The sequence below is a fragment of the Fundulus heteroclitus genome, chromosome 6, assembly GCF_011125445.2.
Source record: "Fundulus heteroclitus isolate FHET01 chromosome 6, MU-UCD_Fhet_4.1, whole genome shotgun sequence".
NCBI classification, from domain to species: Eukaryota; Metazoa; Chordata; class Actinopteri; order Cyprinodontiformes; family Fundulidae; genus Fundulus; species Fundulus heteroclitus.
In genome coordinates this window covers 24,159,313-24,173,022 of record NC_046366.1, presented here as the reverse complement: position 1 = coordinate 24,173,022, position 13,710 = coordinate 24,159,313, and the positions used below count along the sequence as shown (strand labels likewise).

General features: G+C 36.1%; 1 long non-coding RNA gene across 1 annotated transcript; it reads right to left on the bottom strand.

Annotated features, from left to right (window-relative positions):
- Nucleotides 1-793: 793 nt before the first annotated feature.
- LOC118563343 lies at nucleotides 794-11,796 on the bottom strand. Its single transcript, XR_004931157.1, has 3 exons — nucleotides 11,719-11,796; nucleotides 11,434-11,525; nucleotides 794-1,136 (listed from the first exon to the last, which is right to left on the bottom strand). It is a non-coding gene; the product is annotated as an uncharacterized LOC118563343 (long non-coding RNA).
- Nucleotides 11,797-13,710: the final 1,914 nt, after the last annotated feature.

The following is a 13,710-nucleotide window of genomic DNA, read 5'->3' as shown; positions in this document are numbered from 1 at the left end:
ATGTAAATCTGAGCATGTAACAGAGTACTGGCAGATGGGGGATCATGTAGCCATTCATCAAACAGAAGTTTGTCCAGAGCTGAGAGGATTTTCCCCAGCAGATCAGCGTTTGTAGCAGTGAGACTGAGATCTGAAGCTTCAATGTTACATTTTGAAGACAGGATTTCTAGAAGTTCATCTTTCCCACTGTATGACTTATAATCAGTTTCAAAGTCGTCCAAATGCCCAATCAAAACATTATGTTTTGACTGATACTCTTGTCTACTCCTCTGTTGTTTCTCATACTGCTCTTTAGCTATTTCCCTTGATTCCTGTATTCTTTGACTCAACTCCTCTTTCCTTCTTTCCTCTTCTCTCCTTTGTTGTTCCTCTTGTTTTCTTCTCTCCTCCTCTCTCTTTTTTTTCTCTTCCTCTGTCCTTTGTTGCTCCTCCTCTCTCCTTCTCTCCTCCTCTCTCCTTCTCTCCTCCTCTCTTCTCTTTCGCTCCTCTTCTTTTTGTCTCTCTTCCTCTTTCCTTTTTCTTTCCTCCTCTCTCCTACGCTCTTCTTCTCTTCTTTCCTCCTCTCTCCTTCTCTCCTCCTCTCTCCTTCTCTCCTCCTCTCTCTTTTTTCTCTCTTCCTCTGTTCTTTGTTGCTCCTCCTCTCTCCTTCTCTCCTCCTCTCTTCTCTTTCGCTCCTCTTCTTTTCGTCTCTCTTCCTCTTTCCATTTTCTTTCCTCTTCTCTCCTATGCTCTTCTCTTCTCCTCTCTTCCTCCCTCCTTTTTCTTTCCTCCTCTTTCCTACGTTCTTCTTGTCTTCTCCTCTCTTCCTCTCTCCTTCTTTCTTCCTCTCTCCGTCTTTTCTCTTCCTCTTCTCTTCTACGTTCTGCATCTCTGATTGGCTTATAAAAGCAATCTGGGCACTGATATAGGTCATTATAACCGACTGGTCTGTAGTATTCCCCTCCATTGAACACATGCACATGTTGACCATGTATGACATCTTTTCTTAAATTATCAAAGGACCAACATGGAGGCAAGACTCTATAACACTTACAGCACCTCAGGCTGTCCCCCATGTTTGCTTCTGATGGTACGTTTCCCATTCTTAAATATGTTTTTGGCTTATGCGCACTCAAAAACGTGTAGCCGGTGTCTACCTGAAACACAGCAAGAAAAACATTTGGTATATTAAGAAATTACATTTATTTGCTCATTTTGTACAAAAACAATTACAGTTTTCTCTATTGTTAACACACAAAAACTGGTTCTGGAGGTACAATGACCACAACGTGCACCAATCCCTTGAACCTGTTCTGCTGAACCTGTTCTGATCTTGGCACTTGATTATTGTGCTGTCTAGATTTCTAACCTGTTTCTGTCCTCTGACTCTACCTACGAATTCTGCTTTGGGCTATCTCTGGATTTCTGATCACCTGGCTCATACTCTTGACCTGCTTTCGGATTTCGGACTCTGGTTATGCCACCTGATCATCCTGCTTGACTCTCTTATCATAGTACTGAGACTGAGCCTGTTTTTCGACCACCAAGCACTTGCCAGTCCCATGAGTAAGATCATTCAAGCTGTCCTGATCGGACTCTGATTCAGTTTCAACTTTCAGCTTTTTTCACCTCAATAAACTGTTTTCTTAAGAACATCTGATCTTGTCTGGGTGAATTCTGGATCCTTGGTTTCAAATCATTACAGAACCACAAACACAATTCCAGCTCTCCTCTATAGATGTAGTTCTAAAACACACTTTTGTCACAACACTACACACAATACTCATGCATTTAGCACAATTTTCATGAGGAAAATGTCCTGCTTTCACAAGGAATCCACTGTCACTCAAAGCTCTAAAAGTAAATGCCTTAATTTGCACACGACTTATCACATGGACAAACACCTGTCATACAGTTTTACATTTAGCAATCACATATGTAGAGCCAGACGAGTAACAATAAGTGGAGGAGGACGACTGGCTGGATTAGCCATGCAAAGTGATATTTCCCCTGCTGCTTGACCAGGGAAAACATTGCTGGTGAGCCAGATCCCAATAGATGGGAAAAATAAAATATAATATAAAGTACATAAAATATACTATTTTGTGCGTTCTGAGTTTACGTGTATAAAAACATTATGTGGGTCATTCTTCATAGTGTTTTACACTGACCTCATCATTGTTCACATTATTCTTATAATTGTTTATTCTTTGCATGTTTGTGTCATTTACAAACAAAAGAGCTGTCTCAGAGGAAGTTATATTGTTTTGAAATTTAAATTTGATTTTGCAGGACAACTGAAGGGTTTTGAAAATTGTGTTAAGAATTCTAAGAATATGAGACACGTTTTTAGAGAATGTGTATAAATATTAGAGAAACAGCTTTTCAATGTTCCCCCTAATTGTTCATGTGTCTGAGCATTCACTGGACCTTTGTGAGTGACATCACATGTGCACACTGAGGATAAACCTGTATTACGCTTGTCGAAAGCTTGAGATAACAAGTCACATGGCTTACTAAAAAATTGAAATTACAGCAATAATTTGTTTTGTACGGAAGTGTATTGCTGTCACTTGAAAAAATAAAATTTTCCTACTTATATTGTACAAACGTGATAATTATATTGTATAAACGTGAAATTATATTGTATAAACGTGATATTATATTGTATAAATGTGATGATTATATTGTATAAATGTGATAGTATATTGTATAAACGTATATTGTATAAACGTGATAGTATATTGTATAAACGTATATTGTATAAACGTGATAGTATATTGTATAAACGTGATAATTATATTGTATAAACATAATAACTTTATCTAGATGGTGGTGCTAGTATGCTTTTAGTCTGACTCATTTAACACGAAGAGGAGGAGAAATAATAAACTGAAGAAGAAGTTAGCGTTACTAATACATTTTTGCTTGAAATGGAGAGGATGGCTAAAAAGGACAGCCCATTGCTGCGATTCCTGCCGAACCGCGGCGTACCAGAGGAGTGACTCTCACGCATGGAAGAATGCGTAATGTATTTGCCAGCCACTCATATTTCACATATATTACCTGTCCAGGTGTACCCTGCCTCTTGCCCATTGACAGCTGGAGATAGGCACCAGCACCCATCGTCATCCCAACAGGGATAAGCGTGTAGGAAAATGGATGGATGGTTATAAATTAGTACAAAAAGCATGAAGCTAGTTCTTTTGTTTTGTGTGTGCCTACTTTAGCCTGACATTTAGCCTACATATACGTTGCAGATAAACTAAACTAGTCAAAGCTCTTGATGCAAGCTTGTCACGTTAAAAAGTAAGTTAGCTTTAGAATGAAGCTGTAACTTTATTTCTAGTTTTTTTGTTAGGGTATCAATTTTTAAGAGCTAATGAAAACATTGGCTTTAAAGCATTTGTGCAGCTTTTCAAGATAAACAAAAGTTTGATCTGTTCATTGATGCTGCTTAAGGTCATTCAAGTTTAGGTAATATTCTGTTAACACACTACCTCTTCCTTTCCGTAAGCACACCATTCTAATTCACAACAATCTAATCTTGAATGGCAAGTTGGCTAAGTACTTCAGGAAGGTAAGTAGAAAAATATGGACGGTTTATAGTTGTCACTATAAACTATTGATATTTTATCTAAATATTATGACAGCAAGGTACTGTAATATAAATTAAAAAATAACTGTTCCTTTAACTTTGTTAAAAGGTGCAGTTTGCTGTGGCCAAATGTCTGACTGGATTTTCCTGAACAGATGAGCAGTGCCATCCCCAAAAGGCTGAATAATGGATGTTTCATGCACCACAAGAATTAAACGGCCTACAAATGTGCCATAAGTGAAATGTACTACATTGCTTAGGACAACATCCACTTCTTCAAAAATATGAATAAATGCAAATTACATTAGCAAGTGAAATAGATTGCAAACTTTAATAATACACATTTTAGTAGGACACAAAGTTTGTATATGTAAACATTCAAATAGTCTAAAAAATAAGGATATACAATGCTTATTAAAAATGAAAAGTAATTCCAAAATTACTTTTCATTCATTCATTTTCATTTTCGTTATTGTTTTTTTACTTTTTTTTGGAATAATTCCAAAATGTAAAACCTCAAGGTGCTACACAAAGAAATATTTAAAAGCAGAGATTCAAAACACATTGTTGTGTATTATAATTTCACTGATTTACAGTAGGATATAACTAATCAGGATCTTTTTGACATGTAAACTTCCCTGCTCAATCAGCATCTGCGTGGATAATCTCCTCTTGCATGTTTGCAGGGGCTGCACAGATTTGACATATTTTCTCCATTTTATTTACCAACTTGATAGTTACAGTCTGGGAGATTATTGTCAAAATTCTGAGCCTTCTGATAAAACTTTCCACATGTATGTGGACATTTGCTATCCTCCTTGTGGCAGTAACATCCTCATCAGACAACTGCTCTCCTTTTATGGGTGAATGCTGGTAGAACAAGGTTAAATCTCCTCTCAAACAGCAGCTCTCCGATGGTAAAGCCTCTGTCTGCCGTCACTTCATCACCAAAACAAAGATACTCCAGGAAGCCAGTGTTTTCCTAACCACATGCATTCTTCTTCTTTTCTCCTAGGTGTGATCCATCGGTACCTGTAGTGTTAGCATCTTTCTTCATAGGTGACTCTGATTATGGAGCGGTCCGGTCAGCCTCTGCATTACAGTGGCTGTCATCTGTCAAACACAAGACTGCATAATACCACAATCAGTTTAGTAAACAGCATAAAACATATCAAGACTACTTAAAACTACATTAACACCAAGCTAACAGAGAACCACCGGCATCATTACTCATACTCATTCAAATATTCACATCACACATTCCTTCCAGTTTTACAAACAGCCTGTGCTAGTTAGTACCTGGGAGGTCATTTGTAAGGTTACACAGTCAAGATATAACAGCAATATTTTGGGTTCTTTAAGGTCATAAGAGGAAAAAATTGGGTTTTTATTTTTAAAGTCAGATTTTCACCATGTTATACATTTGTAAATGTCACAGATCCAAACAATTTAATTACACAGCTAAATGTTTTGATTGCAAACCATGCATTAAGATGCAAACCAAGCATTTAGTTTTTAAATTAAATATTTAACTCCAAATGAAATGTTTAGTTTACAAACTAAACATTTACTTTGGAGCTAAATATTAAGCTTATTAAAATATTTAACTTGGAACTGTGACTTATTTATAAATTTATGAATAACAAAAATATGAATAATGAACCCTGCCTTTTATCTCTTTTGACAGGCTAAATATATTTTGCTGTAAAATCTTTCATTGTATAACTTTACAAATGGAACCCAATAGGCCTACCAGCAGGGGTGAAAAATATTCAGATAATAATTTACAGAGAAAACAAAGCTAAAAGACGGCTGTCTTCATGTGAAAGCATATGTTTTATCAAGATAGACACAAACTAAGGAACTAAAGTTAAAGTTAGCTAAAGTAAGCATCACTTAGCTTACCTGTGTGCTCTCCTCTTGACGTCTTCTTGGGGTTTTTAATGGAACTTTGTAGCCCAGCCACTTTTCTTGCATCGTGTGGTCTTCTATCGGTCTTTTGTCCACGAAATTAAAAGAACAAACATACCATTGTTTCGGTGGTTTCTTTAAATGTAAAGCTTTTAACCACAGGCGAAGGGATTCCTCATTCTTCGACTGGGGGTGAAGGAAACAGGGCATCTCGCATCCGCAGCTCTTGTACACGGTCGATGATTAAAACACTCATGCTCCACGTAAACCTTTCTTTTACACCAGTTATTATGACAGCCTCTAACCGTACACACAATCTCAGTCTTCCACAAAGTCATAATGACGAGTAATTTGGTACGAAGTAGCTGCATGAATAGTTTTTCAGCTAGCCAGCCAGTGACAGGAAGTGACCGTCTATAAGTCTCGCACAAAAAACCATCAACTCGCTGTCTCCGTATTTCCTTTGAAAATAAGGTGGATACCGAGCATAAAGTAAAACTTGATCAATTCCTGTAAATTTGCCATTTTACTTCCCAAGTAGATGACGCACATGCTTCTTCTTCGTCTTAAATGAGTCAGACTAAAAGCATACTAGCGCCACCATCTGGATAAAGTTACCACATTTCTACAATATAGTTATCACTTTTACACAGTATATTTATCACGTTTCTACAATATAATTATCACGTTTCTACAATATAACATCATGTTTATACAATATAATATCACGTTTATACAATATTATTATCATGTTTTTACAATATGATTATCATGTTTATACAATATAGTTATCACGTTTATACAATATAATTATCAGGTTTATACAATATAATATCACGTTTATACAATATAATTATCATGTTTTTACAATATGATTATCACATTTATACTATAAGTAGGAACATTTTATTTTTTCAAGTGACAGCAATATGCTTCCATAGTTTTAGACTGCTTAGTTTTGAAAATAAATAAATAAATATTTCATGCGATTACAGGAAAAAGACAAAAATCATGGATTGTTTTAGGAGTTGTATACTATGATTTATGTCAGAATAGATGTCCTGCTAAGGAAGAACTGAGAGACATGTACATCATTCACAATTAAAAATTTATTGCAATTAAATTATTCACATGTTGTGCAAAGAGATTTAGCACCAACATGTGGTACTGTGCAGCCTCACTTCTGTCAGTCTGCTCCAGGACAGCTGTAGCTACAAACATAGCTCACCACTGTCAAGGTGTTAGATAGTATTCTAAAAATATCAGCTGAACTGAGTTCTTTTTCTTTTCAGACAGATCTGAAGGACTGAATAGGAGACACACATGCATGATCAGCTTGATTCTGTGGACTCCATCTTCAATAAAACTGGTGTCTACCTCATTAAAACTTTCATTATGGCATAACATAGTGACAGTAAAGCTTCTTGATTCTTCTTGTGGTAAAGATTCTGAAGTAATTACGGATTCTTCAGAATATAGTGTCCTTAAGCACAATAAAGGAACAGGTAAAACTATCTGTTTCTTCTACTTCCCTCGGAAGAGACAGCGTTTAAATATCAGCTCTGCATACTTAGAGTATGTACTAATCCTACCTGATTTTATTGAAATTAAATGTTACATTCCCTTTAGCTTTGACATGTGACCTGGTTGCATCAACACAAACCAGTTCAGTGAGTTGCTTTTCATTTCCTTAAACCTAATTTGACCTCATATGATATTCTGTAAAACAAACCATTGCTCTTAATCATAATGACACTTAACTGTTGTGCTGCAGCATTTATTGGTTACTATCTTCAGTTTTATTATGTTTTAATTTTTTCTTACGTAATTTATTGGGTTTGCCTATTCTTTTAATTTTATTTAGTATTTTAGTTGAAGAATAGCTTAAAGCAGCACCATGTAAGTTTTGACCCAAGTATTAGCTTCATTTTGGATATATTAAATGATTTTCAGGTCTATATACAGAACCCTTCTCACAAACTGACTAATGGAGCCTATGGAGGCAATTGCGGTAAATAGAGGATAACTAATTTTACACGTTGGGCTATTGTAATGGCATGTAAAGGAAAGAAAATAAATACTATTTAACTTCTAAACTTGTACTATGTATATTTCAAAATAACCTGTAAATACTGAATTATTTACCCCCCACCAAATCAACGCACTTTGTGTTATGGATGTGTGTTTATTAAAATTCCTGATGATTTGAAGTGATTTTTCTTTACGTTAAGAAGGGGGAAAAAAAACAGAAAGTAGCCTCCATTGAAACTGCCTTAACAAAAGGGTTAGGGGAACTACTGAAACATATTGTCTACACTCCCTGAACAGATATTATTAAAATATCATGAATGCATTTGCTAGAAATGTCATCAAAATGTAAAGAATTGCAGATCCTGCATTTAAATGTTGAATTTCCCTATGTAAATGTGGGGTATGAACACAGACTAAATGGAACGCAAGCCAACTTTGGCTCCAGCCTACACGTGGTAGAACACATGACACTGAAATCTTCGGCAAAACCATTAAATAAAAAAATGTCTACTTACTTTGAATGATTATTATAAATATATTATGCATACTTTGGTAAGTGATGTTCTAAAAATGCATATAACTGCAGATGTTGTCCTTAAATGTTTTTTTTTTTTTTTCAATGTACCGGAATCTCAGCGCCAGTTGGTGATATGGAACCCTGCATCCTTAGCAACCACCATAGCAACCATTATAGCAATGGTAGAAAACGTAACTGTGTCACGTCTTTCTGAGAATGCACAAAAATCTTCGCTAAAACTAATGACTGAAAGATTGTCTACCTTCCCTGAAAGATTATTATTAAAATATGTGTAGCAATTTCTCATTAGAAATGTCATAATAATGCATATAACTGCACTTATTATCTTTAAATGTTGTATGTTTCCACATAAAGTACAGGAAACGGCAGACATGTTATTTTTTCGTTGAGGAACCCTGATAGCCAGCTGGTTACAAGACAATGTAAATACATAGGCCAAATAAAATGTGTGATTGAATCATATTGAAGATCCAAATTGTGACAATACTCTGTTTCCCCCTGTGAACCAACCTGGCTATTAGGCCCATTAAAGGTTTTAAGTAAGACTGGGTTGGGTGCCTGCACAAATTTTCACTTATCCAGGTCATTGCAACAGCAAACAGGCTTACATCAGATGATATTTAACTGGGTTAGATAATAAACCATACTAAAAATCTCAAAACAAGAACAGACCACCATGATCCCCAGGACCCTAAAAATAGTCAACGACCTGGAGATTGTGACAAATTGTGCATTCAATTAGCAAGCAACATGTAGTATTTTTTTTTAAATGTATCTGTCTTACTCACTTACTAACTACATTTAGTGCTAATTAATAATTGTTCACAGCCAAAATATATATATATATATTGTTGCCTTAAACTGGTAAGTTATGCAATTCAAACAGGCATATCCCTTACTTCATTTAATTTTATTTTGCTTAAAGACATTTTAAATGTGAGGGAGAATCATGAGGATGTTAGCAGCCTGTACAATTTGGTTCGGTAAAGGTCTGAATATTAATTACATTTTTCAGTTTAACAAAACATTTCTAGATTGAGGTGTGGATTTTGCTAGGCCATTTTAAAGTTTCCTGGACTATAGTCAGTTTGAACACATCAAAACTGTCAAAACCCCTGCTTTTTTTGGGGAAGGAGATGATACGCTAATGATCTGGTAATCAGTGCTTTCAATACAGAAGCAATAGTTTTTTTATGTGCTGTCAGTGGGACGTGGCGTCCCCTGTGGTGATCACTTTAAAAATGGTAAGAAAATTTTTCTGGACAATATGAGTGGCTAAGGAAACTAAGATTGGATTCAAAGTCATATATTGCAATCTGGTGCTAAGTTAAATACCTATTTCAGTGGGTTTTCTGAGGAGCCTGATTTTCATTTGACCATCTCCAGTTAAAAATCATACTTATTCCACTGGCTAGACTAATTTGATTATTGTGCTGTTAATATTGATTATTTACAACACATTGTCAAATTTGTGCTACCTTTATTAAATTTGGTAAGAGGAAAAACATCAGCAATGCTTGAAGTATTAGGAGCAAACTTTATTAGCAGACAAACTCATTTCAGCTTGTGGCCTTCTTCAGGGTCATTGACCATATGGCCAAAAGCTAAAACGCGTTGGTCTGCTAAATAAAGTTTGCTCCTAATACTTCAAGTGTTGCAGAATTTTTCATCTTACCAGTTTGTTGACCCTCTTCATGGACCTTGGAAGTTGGCAAAGTTGTGCCAGAAACAATTGGACCTTTGTTCAATTTGCAAAGCCCAGAAATGGCATAGTTTGAGTTTCTGCCTTAGTTCAGTTTCTGTTTTGGGTTCTTTCTTGTTTGGTTTCTATTATAGCTTGTGTTCTGTTTTAGTTTAACCTGTTTTCATCTGCCACTTATTCAGTCAGCTCAGTTCCACCTCCAGTCACTTCCCTTCCCCTGATCAGCTCCACCCATTCTGGTAATTAGTTTCACTCCATTCACCTGCTCACTACCCTACCTATACCTGACTCTGTCGCCTGCACTCTGCCAGATCATTTAAGAGCCAATGGTGAGTTTTGTTTCAGCCTTTCTCCTTTCTGATTGACCTGTCGATGCAAACCTGAGTGCCTCCCGATTCTGAGCCAGCCTGACCCCTGAAGCTGTTTTGCTTGACCTGGTTATGTTTTTGGATTTTTTGAGCTTGCCAAACCCCTGTCTGTCTTACCCTGCATGGTTGTGTACCGTACTTGGATCTGTATCCCGACTCTGCACTTGGATTCTGTTCTGGATTATCCTGCACTTTTTTGACTACCCAGATTTTGACTTTGGACTGTTATTCCGACCACTGAGCCTGCCTCTCCCTATTTTGCCAGTCTGAGAAATAAATCATCTAAATCGTTCATCTCACTTCAAAACCTAACCCTGGTTTGAATACTGGGTCTTCTGTCTTGGAATCATGGCAATAAAGGGCAGTTTTAATGTGTTGCTGTGTGAAAAGTTAAAAAACTAAATAAAAAGGCAGGTCAAATCTGCACTACATCATTCAAAAGCAAAGCATGTCAATGTTCTAAAAATCTCCCCCATCATAAACAAAATTACTTTTTAGCTGAATTTAATTTTTTAGGAGGTATGGCAGTAGAGGGAGGTTGTGTTTGGTTATACATGCCAGTGACAGAAGGAAGGGGTCGTCCATGGCATAATTTTTTTTTTTTGTTGAAGAACCAACTCTGCTGCTATTGTATCAACTAAATCTAATTGTTGTGAAACTGCGATACAAAAACCATATTTTCGCTAAAGAAAGGCTTGCACTTAGCTGAATGACTTGCTTTAAATAAAAACACACACAAAGAAACATTTAAACTTGAAAATATTGCTGTGAGTGGTGGATGTAGGGAGTGTTAAAGATGCCTTTCTTACAGCGAGGCAAACTTATATATGTGACAAATAATGTGACAAAATAAGTAATAATTACTAAATCATGATATTACTTTTTAGTAATAAAATCGAGGTTCAAGTAAATATAAAGGGGGCAATTGTAGGCAGTAGTTATCTTTCACTTATATGATTTGTGGTTTGTTCCGTTGTTTTGCAGCTTGTAAAAGTCCTGACACTGTTCTACTCCTAAAATAATCTTATTTATATATGGCTAAGAATAGAAAACTATGGAAGAGGATTAGGGCCACTCAAAAAAAAAAAAAAAAGTCTACTCAATTCTGACTTTAATCTCAGAATTCTGAGAAAAAAGTCAGAATTGAGTAGACTTTTTTTTTTTTTTTTTTTTTTTGAGTGGCCCTAATCCTCTTCCGTAGAAAACATATGATCTTTATAGAGTGGACAAATAACAAAAAAAATTGAAAAAAGCATTTACAGAACAGGGAAAAGAGGGAGAACGTGTAAAAAAGAGATGAACTTACCAGCAGATCAGATGGCTCAGAGCCCGCTCAGGGGATATTCAGTTATGAAAGTGCAGTTTGACTACAGCGATGAGTGAAGCCTCTTCGCAGCACTGAAATATTAGAACAGCTAAATCAGCACAGGCATATATCTTGATGGTCATTTCAACACCTAAGATTTCTCATAGCAAATTTAAATGGCCTCACAGCTTTGTTTATGTATCAATGAAAGCAATGTCTTCACATGCTGATCACAACTTGTATTTATACATTAAATTAAAGAGCAGTTTAATAATTTTACATTACCTTCATCTGAAGTCTTTGAAAACAAACTTAAGCACAAACACTCAACTATATTTAAGGGAAGCACCGTCTGACCACGCCTCTCGGGGGTCGGGAGTGGGATACATAATATCTTAAGTGTCAGCTTTTCCAAACACCCTGCCAATACTGAAATAGCTGAAGCCCTTTGATGTGAGTTACAGATGTCCTTAAACAGTAACTAAGTTAAAGAAATTAAATCTCCATGGATTTAATTTTGCATTACTGTTTTTGTTCAGTTATTTGGCACTTTTACTAATCAATTAAATATAATTCCCCAGCCCTGTTGGTCTTTATAGCCCAAGAAAAAAAAATCCACATAACAAATATAAAACACAATTTAACTGATTTGATAGAAAAGTACATTTTGCTGTTTCACTGTAATTTGTGTAGGAGAGACAATAATTAAACCACATTTTAGTAGTACATGTGCACAAAGTCTGCCTGTGTCATGTTGTCAAATTGAGTTAAAAAGCATAATTATAATACAGAATATGGTACAATATGAATGTAGTACCTGTGACAGACTGGCGACCTGTCCAGGGTGTACCCCACCTCTCGCCCATTGACAGCTGGAGATAGGCACCAGCACCCTTCGCGACCCCAACAGGGATAAGCGTGATGGAAAATGGATGGATGGATGGATGGATGAATATGGTATAATTATGGTATAATTATGGTAAAACCCTGAGGCAGTTGACAGGTAATGACTGGCCAGAAGGACTGAGCCGTCTGTCAATGAGCAAGCAAACACTCGTGGATGGGAGGAATCTGATGAGGCTATGAACAGGAACATTTGGTTAGCATCCAGGAAGCACTGAAACAATCAGTGAGTTAACAATTCAGCTCGATTGTCTTAGCTCAAGCCGAGATGAGAAAGCGAATTCAGCACAGCAGCAGCACGGATTATATAGAATTATAGAATAGATTAATTGTATTAATAGTACATCATGACATCATTTAGAAACAGGGCAGTGTAGTCCAACTACTCTGTACTCACGACAAAGACGGACAGCTCTCCCTCAGGAGAGAGCTGTGTACATGAAGCGGCGGAGTGATATTACACACTTGAGAAGAATATTTAGTGCTCCTTATAATGTGGTGCATTTTGGGTGTGGACAATGACACACATAGACACGTTAATTGTTAACAGTGCACCTTATAATGTGGTGTGCCTTATGGTCTGAAAAATACAGTAAAGAATCAAACAATTTTCTTTGTGATAATCTATAAACTCTCATTAATAATTACTTTAAAAAGAATAATGAAACTTTTCATGTGTACTGGTGGGCTCATTGATCAAAAGAGATCTTGCTGGGTTTATCAGCCATCTAGTGAAATATAAAGTTTTTTTTATGTCCGAAACCTTGAGATGTGTAAAATAGCATAAAAATGTTATTTATGTATTGTACTTCTGCAACATCCATATTCAAAATTTTTGTCCTTGTTTTCAAAGATTAACAGAGCAGATCTAAATGTTGCTAATAGTCAAAGCCTAAATTAATAGCAATCTTTAGATCTGGTGCATGGTTAACACGACAGAATCAAGATACATTACTCGAGGGCATGAAGGAACAAAAATTTGGATAAAGCAGGGATTTTCTTTCCCAGCTGCCTGTCGATCACACGTGTTGAAACAGAAGCTGACTTGCAGTTCGTGATGTAAACCCTTGCTTTATGTGGGAACATGCAGAGATTTTTCTTAAAAGCCACAGGGGTTAAAAATTTAAAAAGGGGCTATACTGAACAAAGTTTGATCCACTGACTGTGCAAGTTCTCCTTCTTCGAAAGATCAGAGAGGTCTTTAGACATTTAATCATAGGTATACTTCAACTATGAGAGACAAAATGAGAATAAAAATCCAGGAAATCACATTAAAGGACTTTTAAATAATTTATTCTTTATTTATTAATGTGTCTGAGACCCTATCTACTCAATCTTTAGTATCCTCAGCCTCCCCACTTTTTTTCATAATTT